Raw genomic sequence first — 21154 nt, forward strand, 5'->3', positions numbered from 1 at the left:
CAGCTTGTCCCGCCCTTACAGCCGTCGCCTAGCAACAAAGCTATGGACGAAAACGTTCTTCAGTCGATTAAAAAGATTGCAAACATGTTTTTTTTTACACTACCATTAGCTGTTCGGTTGAGTACTTAGATTCACAAATACATTCTGATGTTTACGCTTCGCTTTTTGCCACAGAAGCGCAAGAATGAACTGAAGAGTTTGTCACTGAAGCGCAATGAATCATGGGATATGTTGGGCCGGGAAGAATTCACCCAGTGGAGCCTCCGTTGCTCAGTGCTGGGAGGACACATTTGTCGGCTGCATTTGGGACGGTTTAGTCGCCCCGCTGTGACGGAAGTGTTCTACGAATGCAGCTTCAGAAGGATTCGGCCCCGTAACTGAAACACAGCTCTCGACTTTATTAAAGATGCACAAAATCACATCTCCACAAAATGGAGCCAAAACATCTTGACCAGTGTCGGCCCTTACCACCAAAAGCTCTCCAATCTTGTCTTTCCAAAGAGACCTTTTTTGTCTGCCTCTTCTACGTGTATGAAACCTCTTTTTCATCCTGACATATTTGTTTCCTTCCATTTTCAAATATGTCGCATGGTAGAGATGTCACACACCCACTCGCTCGCTGCAAATTTTCCCATATGGGCTTTACTAGCAGGGGGTGTCCAGAGGAACTGACTCAGACGATTGCGTTCTCACAAACGGCCTCTTCGGGTAATTTCAGGTAAATACTCAGACATCAGTGCACGTCGAAAAGCAGCTTTAGTGCTGCGTTCTCAATAAAGTGCTTGGAATAGTTAAAATCACTTTAAACACTCATAAACCGTTTATATTCCACACTAAGCTTGGTGAAAGCTCTTTTAGAAGACAGTACGTCAGAGAGATAAAGGGAAAACATTTTAGGCCAGATTGATATGTTTTCATTGCCTCCTCCATTCAGACAAGCAGCAGCAGTCAGCTCTGGAGTAGCTGGAGAAGACAGCTAATCATTAGCCAGTTAGCCTCCATTACGGCCTGGGATCCAGGCCTGGCGATAAAGAACCAAGGACTCAGGGCTCACGGCTTAATGATCCGAAGATCAGCGCAGGATTTACGGGCTCAGGGTTTCCACCACAGCCCCTGGACAAAAGCCGTCTCCCTTCCTTCGTCTACTCGAGCGGAGGGATTGAGTTCATAAAACCAGGAAACAATGTTGGAACGTAATGAAATCTCCCACCTATCGTGGAGAGAAAATAAAATGGAGACATCAATCACCGATGTAAAGCCTCCATTTGATTAGATGATAAATAAAAGCCACGAACAGAACATTTCACAGCAGCCTCCTTATTAGGTTTTCTTTGAAGAGTTTGGTGGTACACTCTGGAATTTATGTGCGTTTGGTGAAAACTTGATTCAACCATTTCAGGCCCGGAGGATCCGGTCTGGTCTCTCGATATTGAGTCTAAGCTACCTGCTGGTGTTTGAAACAGAAGAACAAACTCCCATCAAAGCCTGCAGCGGACACCGTTTACAACAGGAGGACGTTTATATGCTGTTAGACAGTTGCGAGTGTTTCCCTCTCAGATCAGAGCAGGGTTCATCAGGTCGCCTCAAATAACCCCAGAAACATCGAAGCACCGACCAGGTCAAACCGTGTCTCCCGATCTTTTTGACCTTGGACTGTGCACCTGCTCATATACTTAACATAAAAACATTGTTCTTGAAGTGGCTCAGAACAACCAGATAATTTTGGGACTGGCGTCTTCTAATCTCGATAAACAGATTCAGAATACTCTAAATCTGTAGGCAAGGGAGAAGATTTGGGGGTTGGAGGCTTTCTGGTTTCCGTTTCTAGTTTGGCTTTGGTTGCCCGAAGGTAAACAGTCCATGTGGAGAGCAATAGAGGACGAACACACTGATCGAAATGTTTCGGCTATCAGCTTTTTAATTTATCTGAATTTATATGTAGATATATGTTAATAGAGATTTAGACATAAAACACCTACAAAAAGTATCACTTTGTGTGGAGAAACCCTGGGAGCCTCAAAATATTGGCCGTTGACCCCAGAGGCCAACTTGTCTGTTTAACAGCATTGCCTGACATCAAAAACTCATAGTTTAGTTAGTGGGAAAGTATTAGCTGCTATTTGTTTTGTCTTTAAGTATCGAGGACAACAAGTGACACAAAATAGCATTTAAGTCATTAATAATACAATAAACACGTGTATTAATGAATATGTTAATTAATCTATTAGTAGACTAAATTATAAAGTAATTCATCCAATCCATCCATCCACCATCCTTTAAGGGTATCCTTCTCCTTCAATGGAAGAGGAAATGTATGCGTAAAATATGATTCAATTAGTAAATCATTTCCATTAAATATTATATAAAACAGTACTTTGTTAAAAAATACTTTAAAGATTCCATTAAGAAAATAGCATTAAAAAGATCTATTTGAAGATCCTGTTTAAAAAGAGAAATAATTATTGGATTCACAAATTTAACGATTTCAATCAGGTATTAAAAAGAGCAATTTCCTTTCACGTTTGCATTTTCACTTCCTCTTCCCTGCTGCTTTTCCTTTTTACTATTAGCTGTTTGATTTGCTTCCTCATTTAGCTCCAGCATTTAGCCTTTCCGTGAAAACAATGAAAATCAGCAATGGGGTGTAACAAGCTCCCTGATTGCAAATCACCTGACATGTCACGATTCTTCATCTACCACCTTCTCACATCCACCGAGACCTGACACCTGCTAACGTTTCCCTGATGGTGAAACTGGAAATTTCCGAATTTGAAGTGAAAAATGTTGATTGCTGATTATTTGTTCCTTTTGAGCTTATTTGCAAATACAGAGAACATTCAAATCCTGGTGTGGGTTTATGGATCAATGTGAAGACGTCTGACAGAGCTCCTCATCAGATCCAGGATTTCCCGCTCTGATCAAAGCCAAGCGATGAGATCATCATCTGGCGTGTGTTTTAAGGTTATGTCACATCAGCCTCGGCCGGCGTGATTTTTACTCATCTCAGGGGACCCTCTCCATCACCGTCACCATCCCCCGATGTGGTGTGAATGACTCCTCTGTGAAACAGGCCAAGGATCTGCCAGCAGCCCCTCTCTTTGTGAGCTGAATGGGCAACGGCTCTGCCACGTTTTAAAGCACCCTAATGTACCATGGCTGGACCACAAAGGCAGCGTGGTAATTTGCCAAGGATAATGACGCTCCCTTAATTCGGCCCTCGGGGCCACAAACAGAAACCTTTAAAGAGAATCCCCATCCAGGGATGAGTCCCCTGTCCCCCCTCTCTTCTTTTCTAGGTCTCTTTCTCCCTCTCAGTCCACCCCTTCTCTCTTTCTGACCTGAAAGGAACTTGTTTTCTTCCGGCTTATTGTCATCCCAAACTAAACATCAGCAAACAGCAGCAGGGCTGGAGGTGACAACATGCCAACCACGACTGGAGCGCCCGATCTCGTCCCAGAGCAGAGAACCAAGACAAACACAGGGGTGCTTCCTCAAAGCAGCCGGAGACGGAGCGCCACCGCCGCCGCTCTCTGCTCCAATGACACATATTAGGGAAAGACATTTAGGATTCACAAATTGAATCGAGCAGAGTAAGTGGAAGCAGACAACTGCTGAGCAACAACAGAACATGAGCAAATGCCAGGGCCGGCCTTCAGGGATATTTAATACAGAGGGTGAGAAGTAGGTGAGATTGGAGAAAAGTGGTTTATGCCATTCATGATAAATTGGTCTCTCTCTTCCACAAGGTGTTTGGTTTTTCGAGAGCGAAGGTTTATGTGATGAGTTAAATGTTCAGTCTCCGTTTGAGCATTGTTTCAAACCCACAACGTACAAGATGCAGGTTTATTCAGAGCCATAATCAGGTGATAAATCCTGAACAGATTTCTTTTATACCTGCGATAAAGTTGATCTTCGTGCTCTTTCGACAGATTGTACCTGGTGCTCTGCAGCAGATTAATGAGGGATTATAACATTTAATGATCTTGTTGCTGGAGTTTGGGGGATTTGTGTGTTTTCTTAACGGCTTTGGGTAATATGTTCACTCCGTATCCTCACATCTATGTTTATTCACATAATCTCTACTTATGCCTGAAGGAAGATACAGAATTAAGATGTTTCATTAAACAATTATACCCAAGAACCATATTTTTCATAATTGAAACTTTCATGTTTGATAGTCGAGTTAGTCCTCGAGGACGTTGGGTTCATATTCAATTATTCTTTTGTTGACTTTATAAACCATCTTGCATTGTTATCGTGTCGTGACTTGGGCTTGTGATGTCATCAAAAGGAAACCAACTTCAAAAAACTATTACCAGTAACCTCAAGGTCCTCTAACTAATAAAATTCAATCCATTCCATTATTTTAGTTTAACCAAAAACAATCAATCAAATTTTATTTGTCTAGCCCATATTCACAAATCCCAGTTTGTCGATAGATCTTAACAAGGTGTGACATTCTCTGCCCTTGTCATCAGCAAGAGGGGAAACTAGAATAATGGATTGTTCTTCCTAAAGCTTTTGACACCAACACAAAATGTTGTGCAGCATGTGTAAGTTACAAAATGTCCAAAAAGAATAAATTCTAAAGATTTGTGATTAATCCAACTCTTTTAATCCAGATGTGAGAATTTAAAATAAATCACTGATTAAAAGGATCAAAACAGATGTTGTATGATTACAACATCACGGTTCGATTCTAGACTGCAACCTCTGTCCCACGTGTCGTCACCCTCACTCTCTCCCAGTGCTCCCTGTCAGATCTCCACAGTGAACTCTCAAATAAAGTGCCTCAAAAACTACCACAAAAAAGGTCCACGTCACTGTGAGCATTTCTACTTGTGCGCTGGTGTTTCTGTGTCACAATTAGTGCAGTAGAACGTACAAGGGATATTCTCCATTTGAAATGTTCTAAAATGGGACAGTGTTTAGTTGAAAAGAATAATACATAGAGGTGATGATGTCTGATCTACTGAGTTCTACATGGTTTTCCTAGTACTGCAATAAAAGCCAGCAGCCAGTCCGATTTACCTTTAGCCTCAGCCTACCCTGAAGTTCAGCCTGTATTGTTGATTACAAGGCCAAAACACTTGATAACGCTAAGGTCCACTACCATTTCACCCCTTAGCCCTTCCCCTTCGCATTGCGCGTTCACATGTAGGGATAGGATACCTGTTGGGACGGAGGGGTAGGGTTTCATAGCCCTCGAAACAGAGATTTTTCACAGCCTCACTTCAAACCTACGCAGAATGCCTTGCGAATCACCAGCAAGCTGGGAGAGAGACCCACAAATGTAGTATTTTCTCCATTAAAAATTACAATAATGATTAACTTTTTTTTTTGCATACAATTCCCGTATTTTTACATAATTTCATGTCGCATCCCCCCTCTTTGAAGACACACGTTGCACTTGATTGAACCCGCGTATAGCAGGGATGTTACTGAAATTAACTATAAGGTACGATGTAGAGTATGGCGTGAGGCTGTGCTGTAGCTACTGTGATGATTCAATGCAGATTTAAAAATGAGCTTTTAGGTTCAAGGCTGTCTGCACTGGAGTGAATCACTGATTTAGATACACATAGAGAGAGAGAGAGAGAGAGAGAGAGAGAGAGAGAGAGAGAGAGAGAGAGAGAGACGGGGGGGTTGTAAAGGTAAAACTCATCCATTAACAGCCCGTCCCTCCACCCGTCACCCCTACCTCTCTCCCTGCTTATCCTCCTCTCCTCCGCCTCCATTGCCGTCCTCTAACTGCTGCTTTTCAAATCACTTCACTCAGAATAAAGGGCTTTCACCCAAAAAAAAAATTAAAAGGCTGCCTTTCTTTTTACTACTGAGGCTGCAGAGACGTGGGGGGACTGGGTGGGTGGGGTACGGACACTTATAGAACTGAATAAAGAGAGATAAAGAATAACAGCCAATACTTCATCATAGAGATATCCACAGGAGTGGAGAGGAGTTTTGCATTTGCCGACAAAATTGAGCAGATACGGAAAGAAAATAAAAATAACATCGAATTGTAGAAAAAAGCTGAAATTCAGGTAAAAGATGCAGAAAGTCATAGAAGAAATGTCTGAAGGTGACAAGGAAGCGAAAGAAAGTGAAAGTACTCACCAGCTAAGCATCACTGGGGTGTGGGGACGGGGCGGAACGGGCCGTCTGTCCTTTTCAAACTGATTCTGGAGGAAGAGAAAGAGGAAGGGGGATGGGTGAGTGTTTCGGTAGCTGCCCGCCGCCTTCTGCCGGAGCTCTCATAAACAAACCGCCAACTTTTTCAATGGGGTGGAGAGGGCGGAGCAGGAATGGCATTTAATCCGAGACTTCATGGGGATTGTGGGGGGGGGGGAATGCAGGAACAGAGGGGCCTACGAGATGTAGTAAGTGGACGATAACAAAACCACGAAGTTCTGCACAGTTCAAAACACAATAACCTCCAAACGTCGTTGAACACTAGCGGACTGGTGCTGCACAGAAAACAGAGGCCCACCACACTCCACTGTAAATTACCAGTACAGATGTAATGAGGTGAGCCGACGCCTAATTAATTGCTTTGAATCAAACACAGATGCTAATATGCAGAGACCACTTTGGGTTCCAAGCTTTTTGATCTTGACGCCACAGAGCAAATTGGTACAAATGGCCCCAGCCGGTTTCTACGGTAACCAGCAAGAGCTCCTCAGACTCGCCATATCCCTCATGCGGCGTCAACTGCCGTGATGTGGCCGCCGTTTCCTTCACTTTCACACAGAACGGCAATGACAGATCAAAGAGGGATTGATTATTGTCGCCCGATCGCTCCGGTGAGACTGATGACTTCCTCTGTGATGAGCAGGATAATCAATCGTGTATTTAAATCGCTGCTGCTCATTAGCATGAATGCAGATCTTAACAAAAATACACTCAGCTGAAGCTTCTGATGGCTGCAATTCATTTCATTATCGATTCATGCTGATTAGTTTTACAACAAACTTATTTCCCACAATGTCAAGAGTCCAAAACGTATTTGAAATCAATTTATAACAACAGAAAACAAGGAAATGGGGCCAATTCTCTCACTTGAGAAGCTGGAACCAGATGATTTTGGGCATGTTTGTTTCATAAATGTCAATTAATCGCTTATCAAGGTGATTTACAACTATTTAAACATCTACTTAGAATTCCTCCGAGCAGATTCTCCAGACACGAAGGCAGGTAGGTAAATGCACTTAAGGGGATTTTCTATGGAGCTAAGCTGAGAATTTAGGGCCGAGCAGCGGGAAGTGTCCACTCAAACAAAAAGAAAACCTTCCCATAATCTCCAATGTCATTGCAGGATCAGGCTTTGTTCACTGCAACAAGTGAGGGGGAAGAATTCTCATAAACTACCTAGTGTGGAACCTTTAGTCTTCACACACACACACACACACACACACACACACACACACACACACACACACACACACACACACACACACACACACACACACACACACACACACACACACACACACACACACACACACACACACACCTCAGCCTCCTGCAGCGATGCCTCTGCACCAGACACTGTCAGCCAAAGAAAGCTGGGACAAGTTAAATCTGCTCAGTAAAACTTTGTTGAGACGACTGACAGGAAAGTGACCTTCATCCTGATGCAAAACATTCTGCAGAGTTGAGGTTTGATAAAAAAAAAAAAAACACGGCAGTGTTAGATAACATTAGAACCAATGTCGGGTTCCAGAATTCGTAATTGCAGCACACAAAAAAGATTGTTTCTGCTCAAATGAAATAAATCTAATGTTGTGCTCACTGATGGCTGTTTTCCACTATGAAAACACAGATCCAGTCAGTCCGAGCTGCGTCAGGACCAGAAAAATAGCGACAAGTGTGGAGGAGATTGACTAAACTGTCACTATATTTCTTCTTCTGCAAACATACTGCAAAATAACACCCACTCCAAGAAAATGGAAAAACAACGACAACATGATGTCAAACTGAATAATAAAGTGAAAACAAAATAGCCATTCAGCCAAATTATTAACATCAACACAATCGTCACAACGATTCTCAAAGCAACAAGAGGAAGGATCGAAAGCGAAACTCAAGTGCCTCCAGCGCCCACGTCGTTTAAATGGCAAATGCACTTTCATACAAAGTGTGTTCATGGTGTGTGTTGAACCTGAGATGCTCTATAACCAGCAGCAGTCCTGATATCAGTATGAGGCAGACTAAGTTCTCAAAAGGTCTTTGTGCTCTGATGTGAAACTTTCTATCGCTCCGTCAAAAACTTTTGCAGCTCGCCACATGCGGCGCATTTTCCAGACTTCTGTCCGCAAGAGGTCGTAATCAACGGTCGCCATCGGATCCAGCAGTGGAATCAAATTCACCTAATTAAGCTGCAGCTACTGGTAACTGAATCAGACAGTTTAATGCAGACGTAGCGGGAAGCAGGTGAAGAGGCGAGTTAGAAAACAGCAGGAGCTTCTAACAATCGACAACTCGTGGAGTTTATCTCTCTCACAAACACACAAAGGGCCACACGTTCAAACGGCAGTTTCTTCGTCAGGGCAGTGAAGCAAATAAGCCAATTACAAGCAAATTATTGCCCGCAGCTTTCCTGTTAACAGACAGTAGCGGCATGATGGTGCTTCACAAACTTTTTGTGCGAGGGCAAGACGCACTACATGATGTAAACAATGGCACAAGACAGTGGCACTCCAGAAAATCTCTCAAAACAGTCTGTTTACCAGTTAAAGAAAAAGTACATTTTTGTTTTATTATAAATCTTAGTTTAATTCAGTAGGCGTGTCTGTCACATTATCTACGTTATCGTCCACATTATTTTTAACCAAATTTTCCGAAATGTTTTTTGACAATAAAAACTAAATTAGTGTGTGTTTCGGGAAACCACTTGAGCCGACTTTTGCTTTGTGCCACTGTGAGAATGTTACACAACCAGTAGCCTGGACTTATGACACAGGGCAGTTTGGACCCTGAGGTTCACGATGCTGATGCCAATCTATGACCCCAACTGCTCAGCCTCCCTGACCCCTCACATTCAGAGATCGAGGAGATATGGCCAATTTGGTTTTTACTCGCCGCAGCTCAATTACTGCAGGTCAAAACCAGCAAAACCTGAGGCCAAGCACACGGCAAACTTGTAAAGAACATTGTTTTTAGTTCTGTGACGGGATGCTACTGATGAACTGGGAAGGGAAAGAGAGAGAGCGGGAGACGGAGGTCGAAAACAGTGGCCGTTACCCTGGGTAAATAATCGAATGCATTCAAGAGGCCGATGGCTGTTTTAGTGTGGTCACGGCGGAGCGCCCACAAGAGAGAGAACACACACACACACACACACACACACACACACACACACACACACACACACACACACACACACACACACACACACACACACACACACACACACACACACACACACACACACACACACACACACACACACACACACACCTTCCCAAAAGGTCGAGTCGTACAGACGAGGCGGTTTAACTTGCACAACGTGAAACCATGGTATCACATTGACGGGCAAAGTCATCCATTACCCTTGTTACGCTGCTCCGTGCCGCTGCGTCTCTACGGTGGTGATAGTGGCCCGGTTTCCAGCCCGGGCTCATGTGTCCTTGGCTTTCCATCATAGCTCTTGACACCTGTTTATATACGGCGTGAACTCTGACCCCACACTCCCCCTTCTCAGAGACAATCTCTCCGGGTTAGTGGAGAGGTCACATTTTGTTATTACGAGAGTGGTGACAAATGACGAAAAGGTCACAGCGGAGATGTAAACAAGGACCGAGATTCAACAGCAGAGAGTCGCTAATGTAAATGTGGGCAGGACGGCTGTTTGTGTCCACACCTCCATGTATATACTGTAAGTGTTACATAAAGCTACTTCCCGTACTCAGCTTCATGAAAAGTGCTTGTGCGTATGCGTTTCTATACACTTGAGCTCACTAAGCTCAAGTGGGTCTCTGTGGTAATTAAATGGCACCTCCATTAAAGAAGCCTGCGGCGAGCATTCGCTTTAACGCGACAAACTGCACAGCTGACCAAGTGGCTTAGAGAAATGGTGGGGAGCTAACAACGCTATTTAAATGCATCGATTTACAGGAATGAAGCATCACCTCGTGCAGACCGCTCTCCGTGAAATACGGTGAAATACTAAATATGAATTATATTTCTGTATAGGTGCAAATGAAGGCAACATTGTGGCCATTGCTATTTTCTGAATTTTGTTGATATAAGCGACTTAATTGATCTCAGAACTGAGGAAGTTTAGTCAGGGACAGTCTGAGCAGCACCTGTATCAGAAATGATAGATGTAAAATGGTTGCTTAAAGAAGACGTGTGATGCTTTTTCAGTTTCATATGTTTTTTTGTGTGTATGTAAAAGTTCTGAAACGTTGGAGAAGTTTGTAGTAAAGGGAGGGGTCGACCAATCACCAGTGACATGTGCATAAACACAGCGGAATTAAAAAGCCAGAGCGCACAATGAATTCTAAAGTGCACTCTATAAGTTGCAGCTGCAGCTTGGTGTCGACAGTTGAAGACATTTCGGTTTGTTATTTAAAATGATAAGCTAATCTTAATTTACTTCATGGACTCTCTGGGCAAAGACTGTAACAAACAGTATCTTGAAGTATTAAACGGGTTTTAAACCAATGTCATCTACATCCATTTACATTTAAATAAACGGTTGGTACATTTTATCCGGAGCCCAGTTAAACTGAGAGTGGAGGCAGACATTTCCTACACACGCTGGAGATGGTTGCCCAATCACAACAGAGTGGTTCCAGTTTGCCAAACAGAGCAGACTGGGTGGGTGGGCTCCAGACAGGAGCTAAAACCAAGAGTTTAAGACAGAGGCTGAAAAGAGGATCTGCAGCAATGATGAGGGAAATTATGTTTTTTTTTTTTTTTTTTTTTTTTTTAGAGCATTTAAACCTTTACAAAGCCTAACACTATTTAAAATGATGAACCAGTATATGAGCAGAATATGTCTCCTTTAATGAGGCAGTGGATTATGAATGCAAACAGGTAAACGGGTCTTTCTTAGACAACCTTTTCTATGGAAGAGCTCTGCTCTGAGGTGTAAGGAGAGACATTTCTCCCACTCAGGTATCGTATGTATTGTTGTAATTGACATCTATTTTAGCGTGGCTGCTCAGGCCCTCCATCACTGGTCCCTGCTCCACAGTAGCCCTTTTGTTGTGGATTAGTTTGCTACAGGAGTGAAGAGGGTTACACAACCAGGTGTTTTGTGCCGTGGGAACATTTTACATTATCGAGCGATTTAGCCGCGTACCTACCTGAGGTGTGTTTTCTGCGTCCTTGAGTGGTCGCCTGTGGAAAGGCTGCTCACATTCATGTCAGTGAATTTGGTCGTTCCAATTACAGTTTGCTGTGCTGGTGCACAGAGTGAAGTGCACAGCCGGGTGATCGAGCTGTCTGCAGGCGGCCACCGGCAACAACCTCCGCTTCAGACCGGCATTACGCTCTCGAAGCCGAATATTGATCAACACATCCGAACAGTGCAGCAGACAAATGGCCGTGCCGGTCTCGCCAAGCCGGCAGAATGGGACATGACTCCTTTTTTAAGCATGTGATGCACATTTTTTTCAAACACTAAAATCATTTATCCCTTTTTTGAGTCTGTTGCAATAACTGTTTGAACTTATTCTGCCTCTTTATGCTTTAGCCCCAATTGGCTAAAAGAGCCGGCATGATGCAACTCTTGAGGGGGCTTTAAATGAGAGATTGCATTTACATCCACAATGTGCTTTAAATTCAAGCCACATATCCTTTAACGCACATTTACATAATGGGGCTGTCAGGCTCGGTCGTGAACTATAGGAGAGTGAATAACCAACTAGAAGTGAACATCAGTGAGACAGGAGCCTCCATAATGTTTGAAAAGAGTCTAATCCTCACAGTCGCTGCTGGAAAATTAATCCTTCCTTTTCTTTTCTCTTCTTTTTCAAACATGAACAATGGCGACACCACAACAGACACACCGGATCACTGGAGTTGGAACAGATAGCCACTTCCATTTTGGATTAATTTCAAAGTTCTGAGTCTGAGCCAATCTCTTATTAAATCTTTTTATCTTCGCTCTCTTTTTAGTGGCAAAATGTCACTTCACGACATTAAATATGCAAGTTCTGTGAGAATAAATGTTTGAGTTTTACAGTAAAATAAGAAATTATTTCTAAGTTTAAATAGTTAAAAGCTAAAAGTAGGTTTGTGTTGCAACATCCACTTTCATTCTGGATCCAGTTCCTTGCTGGCAAAATACCCAAAACTGTGAAATCTCTCCTCAAAACTCTTATTTTTTTCATCTTGGCACTGTCACTCTCACTAGTGAGAAGTTCTGAATCAGCATCTGAGGTATTTGGATGAAGTAATGTCTGAAAACAGATGCACAGTATACTATGTTGTAAACATCTGTTATTTTAATGTGTCCGTTATTTATTTTATCAACTTTTTATGTGCCCTGATGTTTCTCTCACTTTCACGTAATGTGACTAGTGATCTCAGCTGGATCTATGAGTTTAAGTTACTATTTAGCTCTATACTTCAAAGGAAAATCTAATTTGATTCAATGTTAGAATAGAAACAGTTTGTCCGATAGAAAGGGGCCGCTACAAGCCTCTTACAGAAAATCTGCGTTTGTTTTGCCAAAAACTTTTAACAGAATAAACAATTAAGATGCGTAACTATGTTTAGATTTTACATAAAAAGGTTTCTTCTGTTAATTCAAGTTCTATATAATTATTTGAATTTACATTTTCTTTTTATTGCCTATTATTCCTGCCAACGAGGTTAAGTTTTCAACTGGATTTGTTTGTGAGAAGGATTTCACTACGGAACTGATTTCCGTGACATTCTCCTGCCAACCAAGACCGAGTGACAGGTAAACAGAGTAATGAGTGAAAGAATTTCTTGGGAACTGCATCGCTCAACTGCAGCTGAAACTTTGAGTTGTGACTGTCTGCGTGGATGCTTTAAACTTTGTGCACGGTGGCGTGGGCGAGCGCAGTGCTGTACACAGCTATACAATGCACCGGAGAAAAACATCAAGTTACAGATCTCTTATGTTATTATGAGAAGTGTCAAGTGTTTTGGGGTTTATTATGAAAGTGTGGTGGGACAAATTCAACGTTTTTTGATATGTATTGATCAAAATATAATAATAATATATCGAAATCAGACATTTTCGTTCCCTTATATCGGCATCTGACCCCAACAATTGGTACCGGATGGGCTCTAATTATAGAACCGCACTGCTAATCTTGATGCATGACAGTGGGGGGGTTTGAAAGAAGTCGGATTCAATAACAGATTCGATCAAATACTATCAAACCACAGCCTATAGATCACATCTGTGCACCAGGTCAATACATATGGATCTTTGGAGTGTAACCAAACCTAACCCTTTGAAGAGTCGGAGCTGTTTGTGCCACCATGTCCAGCATGAGCTCCACATTTCTAATCCTGAACAAAGCTTTGTGAGATTATCCCCAACAGCGCACACTCAAACCCTCCGTGCCTCATTATCCACAAACACTTGATCTCAGTTTCCCTCTCACTTTTCATCCACCTCACATCTCAGCAAAGAAAAACACAGACAGTAGCCGCATCATTAAAACATGCACAGTGACCGGATTCAGCGAAATCCCCCGACTTTGTTGGGCGGAGAGCAGCTGCACTCAGGAACACAGAGAGATAGAAATGATTCGTTCATGCAGTCGTGAAGTGGTGACTTCTCTCTTAGGAGGGCAGCCCGTATGTGGCAGGGGAAGGCGGAGAAAACCGCTGGCACCTGCCGCTCAAATGCATATTTACTCCAGTGGACTCGGAGGTGTCCTGAGGATAAGGAAAGGAAGGACTGGGGCTAGGAATTATTTATTAAGCACTGGCTTCCAGAGGAAAAGAAAGTAAAAAGCACCGTCTTGTCCCTGTTGGTCAGATGCCATCAAGGGAAGAAGTGAGCTGAGCTGAGCAGAAGCCGCAGTAACTATCGCCCAGACTGAGGAAGAAAGAAAGAGAGTGGGCGATGAGGAGGAGGAAACAAGAGGGACGAGAGGGGAAGGGCACATTGCAGCACCACGCAAATCCAGAGAAATACACATCTTTGGGGAGGACATGCCTGCAGAAGTCTTCAGAAGTACAGAAAACAGATTTAAAACTCAAGTCTGTTTCTTTGACTGGATGCGGTGGCATCAAAGCAAATTCAAACAGAGACTCAGCCGTATAAAGGCAATCAGGAGCCTGTTCGGCTGCAGAAGCTTTACAGCCAATATGCTTTTTTCCCTCCACTATGTAAATTAGGAGTAGAAAATTGAGTGAAGGTTCCCATCAGCTTAATGTTTTACGTGCATTAAGCTAACCTGGCTTTCAGTGTCCAGCGCAAAAACAACTCATGATGTGAGAATCAAACTGCCCATATGGAAACGGGAGGAGAATTAGAATAAACTGTACAACCGAACATGACGTGGTCTGACCTTATAACTGCTGACGACTTAGCAGTTTCAAAATCTACAAAAATCTACATTACGCTCTGCAGAGCACAAATCTACGCCAAGGTCCAACGGTCCCCTTAAATTCCAGACACCAAATTGCACTCATCCCCTCAAAGATCCATGAATTATTCCCTGTGAAAGTTGTGAAAATGTCAAAAAAGCACCCTATCTTGCAATGTTGAAGAAAGCGATAAAGGAATTTGACACATTCTTTCTTTGCCCATGTCTCATCCTTCCACCAAGTTTTGTAGATTTCCGTCGAGTAGTTTTTCCAGAAAATTCTGCTGACAATCAAACCAACAAACAGGGGTGGAAATAAATACAATATATAGCCATGAGCATGAACTCCAGAAAATGTCCCAACTATTGGGTCCGAACTTTCTCTGGAGTTTGCCTTTTAGCAACAGGAGATTGTCCAAGTCCGATGCATTCACAACAACAGTTCAAATCTGGGCGAGGGGTAGTGCAGTACACAGGAGGCAGGGAGCAACGTGTAAATTACGCTGGGGAAATCATGCGTTTTTGTTCACAGCAACTCAACACCAGTGTCGGTCCTTTTCACCAAAAGCGTTTTTTACTCGGGGGGGCTGGCAGGAAAAACTTTGTGGGCTGTCGAGAGCAACTTACTTGGATATTTGCCTTCTTGTATAAAGCGACAATTTCCAGAGAATATTTGGAATTCAGAGCTGGTACAGGTGGAGGTGCTCTGCCAAGTGCATGTCAGAAAGCGGCTTCATGTGTCTACGTGAGCGTTACACCCGTATGTGATAGTTAACATGTCATTCCCTCCACATTTCTAGTTTGAGACTTTCCACCAGCTTTTGGAGCCTGGCTGCAGGGATTTGCTCCTTTTCCGCCACAAGAGCATGACCGGGGACCAGCACGGATTGGTTGGATGATAATGCCTCGCTCATGTTCATCCTGAAGGTGTTGGATCAGTTTGTGTTCTGGGTTCTGTGCAGCCTGAGTGTGTGTCGGAGATTTGAAATGGTGAAACAGGAAAACAACCTCCTCAAGCTGCAGCCACAAAGTTGGAAGCACACTATTATGTGTGATATTTTGTAGTATTATCGTTTCCTTTTATAGGAACGAAAAAGGTTCGGCCAAACCATGAAAAACAGCCCCAGAACAAAAGTGCATTTCTGTGTGACTCCTTTTTTTTTTTTTTTTACCTTTTGAACATCAAACACTTCCAGCCTGTGGGCTTGAAAGGTGGAGCTGACGCATTTGTAGCTTGCTTCTTTTCGGAGGATTGCAACCGTGGATTCACAGCAGTTAGAATAACAGTGACTCAGAGAGCGAGGGCAACACAGACTCCCAGCAAAAAGATTGTCAGAACGCGTTGTAGTGTCCGTAGAACCTGCTCCAACCACTGCTGCAACATGTTTAACATCATTTCACTATTAAAGCAGTAAGTACTATCGAGAGGAGCAATAAATTGTGCTAATTTCTTGATTCAAGTTCTGTAATTGTTATGGTTAGACTATTAAAGAGCAAGCCTCAATTACATTTCTTTGTCATACAGTTTTGATAACGATAAGGAATCATTACTAAAGCTTTGTGTAATGTCTATCTGCAAATATATCAATATCCGAAATCTTTTACTCCCCAATATCGGCATCTGCCCCCAACAATCCATATTGGACCAAATCTAATTATAGAGGCCCAGTCCTAATCTTAATGCATAATCTTTTATTAATAATCATTGTCTGATATATCCAAATATCTGCAAAGGACCAAGGTACAATGAACTTTTAAGATCCTAATCTACAGAATTCCTTCAAAGAACCACCAGCTCCAAGTTAACTTCGATGAACCCTGACCAAAAACCCACTAAACCAGACAAGAGGAGAAAGCTGACCACCTTATTGTTGAGTAAACCGAAACACAATCATCCTGGGGCTCATTCTGGAGTCGACAGGAGCCTGGAGAGTGAGGGATTCATGTGGAGAGGCAGTGGACTGATAGAGAGGGGCTGCAGGTGATTCATCTTCCTGAGCTGGGCTTGATTAGATGGACACAGAAGTGCAGGACACGTCTGGTTTTAATCAATGGAAATTCCACCTGGAGCAGAGGCTGTAAGAGCCAAAAAATAACTGAGAGAAAAGCAGAAAATTCGAGCGAGAGAGAGAGACATCAAGCGAAGAATGAAACGAGCGCCACAAGAGAGCCTCAAAATGAGAGACGTCAGGATTTAAAAAGCAGCCTCTGGTGATGAGGATGATGAAGAGTAAATTTGGGAGACTAAAAGAATAAAAGACAAGAGATGAATGTTGAAGGCACGACAAGAAGAGGGGCAGAACTCAGCGAGAATTGGACAATTTGAATCGAGCTCCCCAATCCATCTTTTAAAGTGCAAGATTGAAATCCCCCCCATTCATCACCGCGGCGGTGACGGTACAAGACAAAGAAGAGAAAGTGGCAGGTGACCAGCGCCCCCGACTTTTATCAAACTCTTCTCCAGCTAAGAGCTCCTGACTCTCTGAAAGGCAGCAGGGGGATGGAGAAGACTCGATTAAGATATTCAGTGTTTACAGCTGAAGTCTCATCCGTCATACGCGCACCGTTTTTATTAACAACTCTTGAAATGGAAGTACTTAGCAATTAAGATTGGATTGCAGAACAGGGAGTCAGGTTCAAATGATATGTTACCCAGTAAAAGAGGCTATTAATTCAAGTCCAAAGAGAGCATGGCATGAGGGGGAATAAAGAGGAGGCGAGTTCCACTGTCTGAATGTGTACGAGTATCAGCGAGCGTTCATGATCGAGGAGTCAGAAGAAATGTTTGCGCCGACACAACATCATTATCTCACTTCTGACAACATCCTTAAATAAAGTTAAGGCATCCCTCTGCAGAACCTGCACCAGTCAACAGGAGGCAGTTTGCAAGTGATGCATAATTAATTCAGGTTTCATCAGGCGAGTGAAGAAAGACTTTTTCTTTGCACAACACTACACGAGCCAGACACAGCTGTGATTCCAGCGTCCCTCCCCTGTCAGATGCTCCCAGAGCGGCAGATCAAAGCTTATACCGGCTGAGACGAGAGCGTCCCAATGTGTCCTCCTTAAGGACCTTAAGGACCTTTATTCAATATGATTCACCTCAGAAATACACTGAAATAACAGGTCTGAGGACAGAGGGGCGTAAACTCGGCTAAACAAGTTGTAGCCTCTGAAAACTTTGATAAATCAATAAATCAATAACCCAAAAGCAACTTTAATCAGAATTAGAGTTAGATCATTATGTTGTAATGTTTTGTTTTTAATTTTATTTTGGGGCATTTCACCGTTGTTGGCAAGACAATCTATATTTCTTATCTATAAAATATAAATTGTGTAAGATATAAAAATGTGGATTCAATTAAAGATCTATATCTGCTCAGTGAGCAAGAAGATACGATTACCGACCAGATTTTCTTTTCCATTCTTGGCACTCTGACACAATCAGTCGGAACCAAAACAGGAGTAATTTCCTCCTCCGAGCTGAGGAGTCTTGCGATAGGGAGGGCGCCGCATGTTGTACAGGTCATAAAGCCCACTGAAGCAAATCTGTGATTTTAGGCAATATCAATAAAACTGACTTACGCTCACTTGATGTCGAGCCATAAGTAAGAAGCTGATAAGGGAGTTTTAATAGAAGCCATTGAGTAGAGTGCTGGTGTGGAAAGCCACAAACGTAGTGCGGAGGCAGGGTGATGTGCTCCGATAACTGCACCACAATTAATGCACTGTTATGAATCATTTATAGGAAAAACAGTAAGCCCGGGATGAGGTTGACTCAGTCAGCAAGAGAGCCCATTAAAAAAAGCAGCAACTTTCTGTACAAACATAAAACATTGAAACAAGGTACAGTAAAGCATGACAGTGAAAGCATCCATCACAGAAGATGAGCTCTGCTGCGTCGCTCCACTCACTGATCCCTCTGATGTAATGAAAATTCATTCTTTTATCACGAGCCAACACTTTCACCTTTTCAGTCAAGTAAGTTTTGCACGTCTTAGATTTTTTTTCCCCTTCCCCTCGTAGCCTTGGGATTACGGTGCAGGCTTTGAAACCGTCCACCTGTGCTGCATCCGACTCTGGCACAGAAAGAGAGAGGAGACAAAACAGAGAAGTGGCGTCGGAGGAGGACGAGTCTTTTAGTCTTCATCAGATTCCTGTGCCAGCCAGCTGTCTGTGAGTGTCCCTGGAGGCCAGAGCTACCACATTAGATCACAGGGAGTGTCAGAAACACACACACACACACACACACACACGTATACAGTGGGAGAGCGGACTCGTCCTGTCCTCCAGTATCAAACGGCTGTTGTCAGCAGAGGCAGGGCCACAGAGCTGGACGAAGGCCAGGTCGTTTATTTCAGAGTATTTCATAGCAGCGAGGTCATTCTGCTGCATCGCGGAGCTTAGTAGCTCCACTCATCACAGAGTCGCCAATATGCTTTTCAACACTGATCTAAAACTACAGTGCTTACAAGTTATGGAAGCACATCTGCTCAATGAGTCACTTGCTTTAACCGCATACAAGTACACCGCAGGAAAAAGTCATCATCACGATTTCAAGGTATCATCTGCACCAATAGTTTTCATTCGATTTGATTTGCTTTATTTTTCATTCTCTGCTATTGTGCTCGACAATAGAATTCATCTGTACTTCCATTCACTGTACATCTTACCTTTGAGGGTCGCAGGGAGAACAGACTCCGAGGCCACACAGAAAAGCCCCAGCCAGTCACCAGGTTCAAACCCAGAACCCTGTTACTCTGAGGCGACAGTGCTAACCACTTCACCACCACGCCGACAGTTTGAACAAAATTCAAACTGTGTCATTCTGTCAACAACTGGCCCCCATGAGGCTTTGATGAACTGGTTCACTCTTGCTATAGAAAGCAAATTAAGTTATTGTTCGCTATAGTTAATATATAGGATTGCATATACTGCCTTAGTCATATATTTATACAACTACAGACAGAAAGCTCAAGTATCATGTTCCAGCATTGAAGGAAATCTTCTATTAGATATTAGGACTGGACTTGAGGTCTCTGTACAGTGGCCACAGAAAATGTGTTTTGAAATATATACTCATCATTACCACTGATGTACTATGTACATCAGTGGTAATGATGAGTACCAGTTTGACCACAATGCCACAGCACAACATGGACCTCCTGCACGTTTCCCACTTTCCTTATATCAAGATACCAAGTTATGTGTTATTGTTGACATGAATGGCTCTAAGAAGTATAAAAGGTCTGTATTTATATAGAGCTTTTCTAGTCTTGATGAGCACTCAAAAAATAAGTATAAATTGAGTATTACATGAAGTGGTAATGGAGCATCTAAAACCAATTTAACAAACATCTAAGCGTCAAACTTCAAATTTCTTTAAAGCGGAGACGAAAAAATGGCTGTACACCAACTCACAGACACACACACGATTGCACAGCTATCCTTGTTAGGACACTGCATTGACTTCAATTCATTTTGGACAACCTCTACAAAACCTACTCCCTAACCTTAACAATGGCAAATTAATGCCAAACCTTAGCCTAAACATACTTTACATCTTACCTCTAACCTTAACCAGGACCTCAGAGATTAAGTTTTGCCTCTTTAGAACCAGGTTTTGTTCCCCATAAGGTTTACTGGTCCTGACAAGATCAGTGTTTATGCTGAACAAGGTCCTAAAGAGACACTAAAAAGTACACTCACACACCTACATGGCTAAAGAACTGTAAGGACAAAGTAGAGGACAAGAGGACCCCGACAGTCTGTGTTCCTGACATCTTCCTCGGAGCATTTCTGAATAATTGTGCCAACGACTTTCATGGTGCATTTAAGATAATTAAGAAAATCACAACGGGGTAATTAATATTCAGAGAATATGACTTTGCAATTATGAAATGACGCAAAATAAAAGAAACTGACCATCTGATGCGTCTACTGTACAGAGAGGTCTACTGTGTTTACTGAAACTCATCAAACCACTGACACCACATGAGCTCATAGAAGAAGCGAGTTGCAGTGCAAACGAAACACTTGTTGGCAACACCTGCAGCGCAGAGCAAGCTGATGGAAATTACCAGACAAACAAAAGGTTTAAACTCTCTCCGTGTGTTTCAGATCGGAGAGAGTGAGGATTGTAAAAAAAAATGTGAGCGTTTGATGAAACTAATCCCTCCCTGCTCACATAAATACGCCGCCGCCGGTAAACACTCATTCAGATCATCGGCAGGTTTCCTTTCTGATACAAAAACAAATACAGAGAAGAAAGAGACGATCTGACGGACAAAGAGAGGACACCTGAAGTTAAAGACACAGTCTAACAACCACAAGCTGATCCTCCGACAAACAACAGCCCCATGTTTTATGTCTTGTTTTTCCCTCTCGCCGCAGAACACAAGTGGCCCTCTGTCATTTGTGCTGCCTTAATGAATGGGAGCACGTCTTCAGCAAAGTCAAAGACGCGTGGGCACGGCCGCCATCACCGCTGGTTTGTAAATCGCCAGGGTGTCTGGGCGTCACGCCAGCAGGGGCACACTGTGGAAGCAGCAGGGGGCATGCAGGGTGGAGGGTTTGTGAGCAGAGAAGTGAGAGAGGAGGACAGAAGAGAAGCTACTCTCAATTTCCAT

The 21154-nt window shown here is 42.9% G+C and overlaps 1 protein-coding gene across 3 annotated transcripts in view; it reads right to left on the minus strand.

Moving 5' to 3' along the window:
* The window catches only part of sema5ba (sema domain, seven thrombospondin repeats (type 1 and type 1-like), transmembrane domain (TM) and short cytoplasmic domain, (semaphorin) 5Ba), a 160066-nt gene that overhangs the window by 124826 nt on the left and 14086 nt on the right, over positions 1-21154 (minus strand). For all 3 annotated transcript variants that reach the window (XM_034573719.1, XM_034573718.1, XM_034573720.1), the window contains exon 2: positions 6115-6179. The gene's annotated coding sequence lies outside the window, so the exon portion shown is untranslated. The remainder of the gene's footprint in view (positions 1-6114; positions 6180-21154) is intronic.

Source organism: Hippoglossus hippoglossus, chromosome 21, assembly GCF_009819705.1.
Source record: "Hippoglossus hippoglossus isolate fHipHip1 chromosome 21, fHipHip1.pri, whole genome shotgun sequence".
NCBI classification, from domain to species: domain Eukaryota; kingdom Metazoa; phylum Chordata; class Actinopteri; order Pleuronectiformes; family Pleuronectidae; genus Hippoglossus; species Hippoglossus hippoglossus.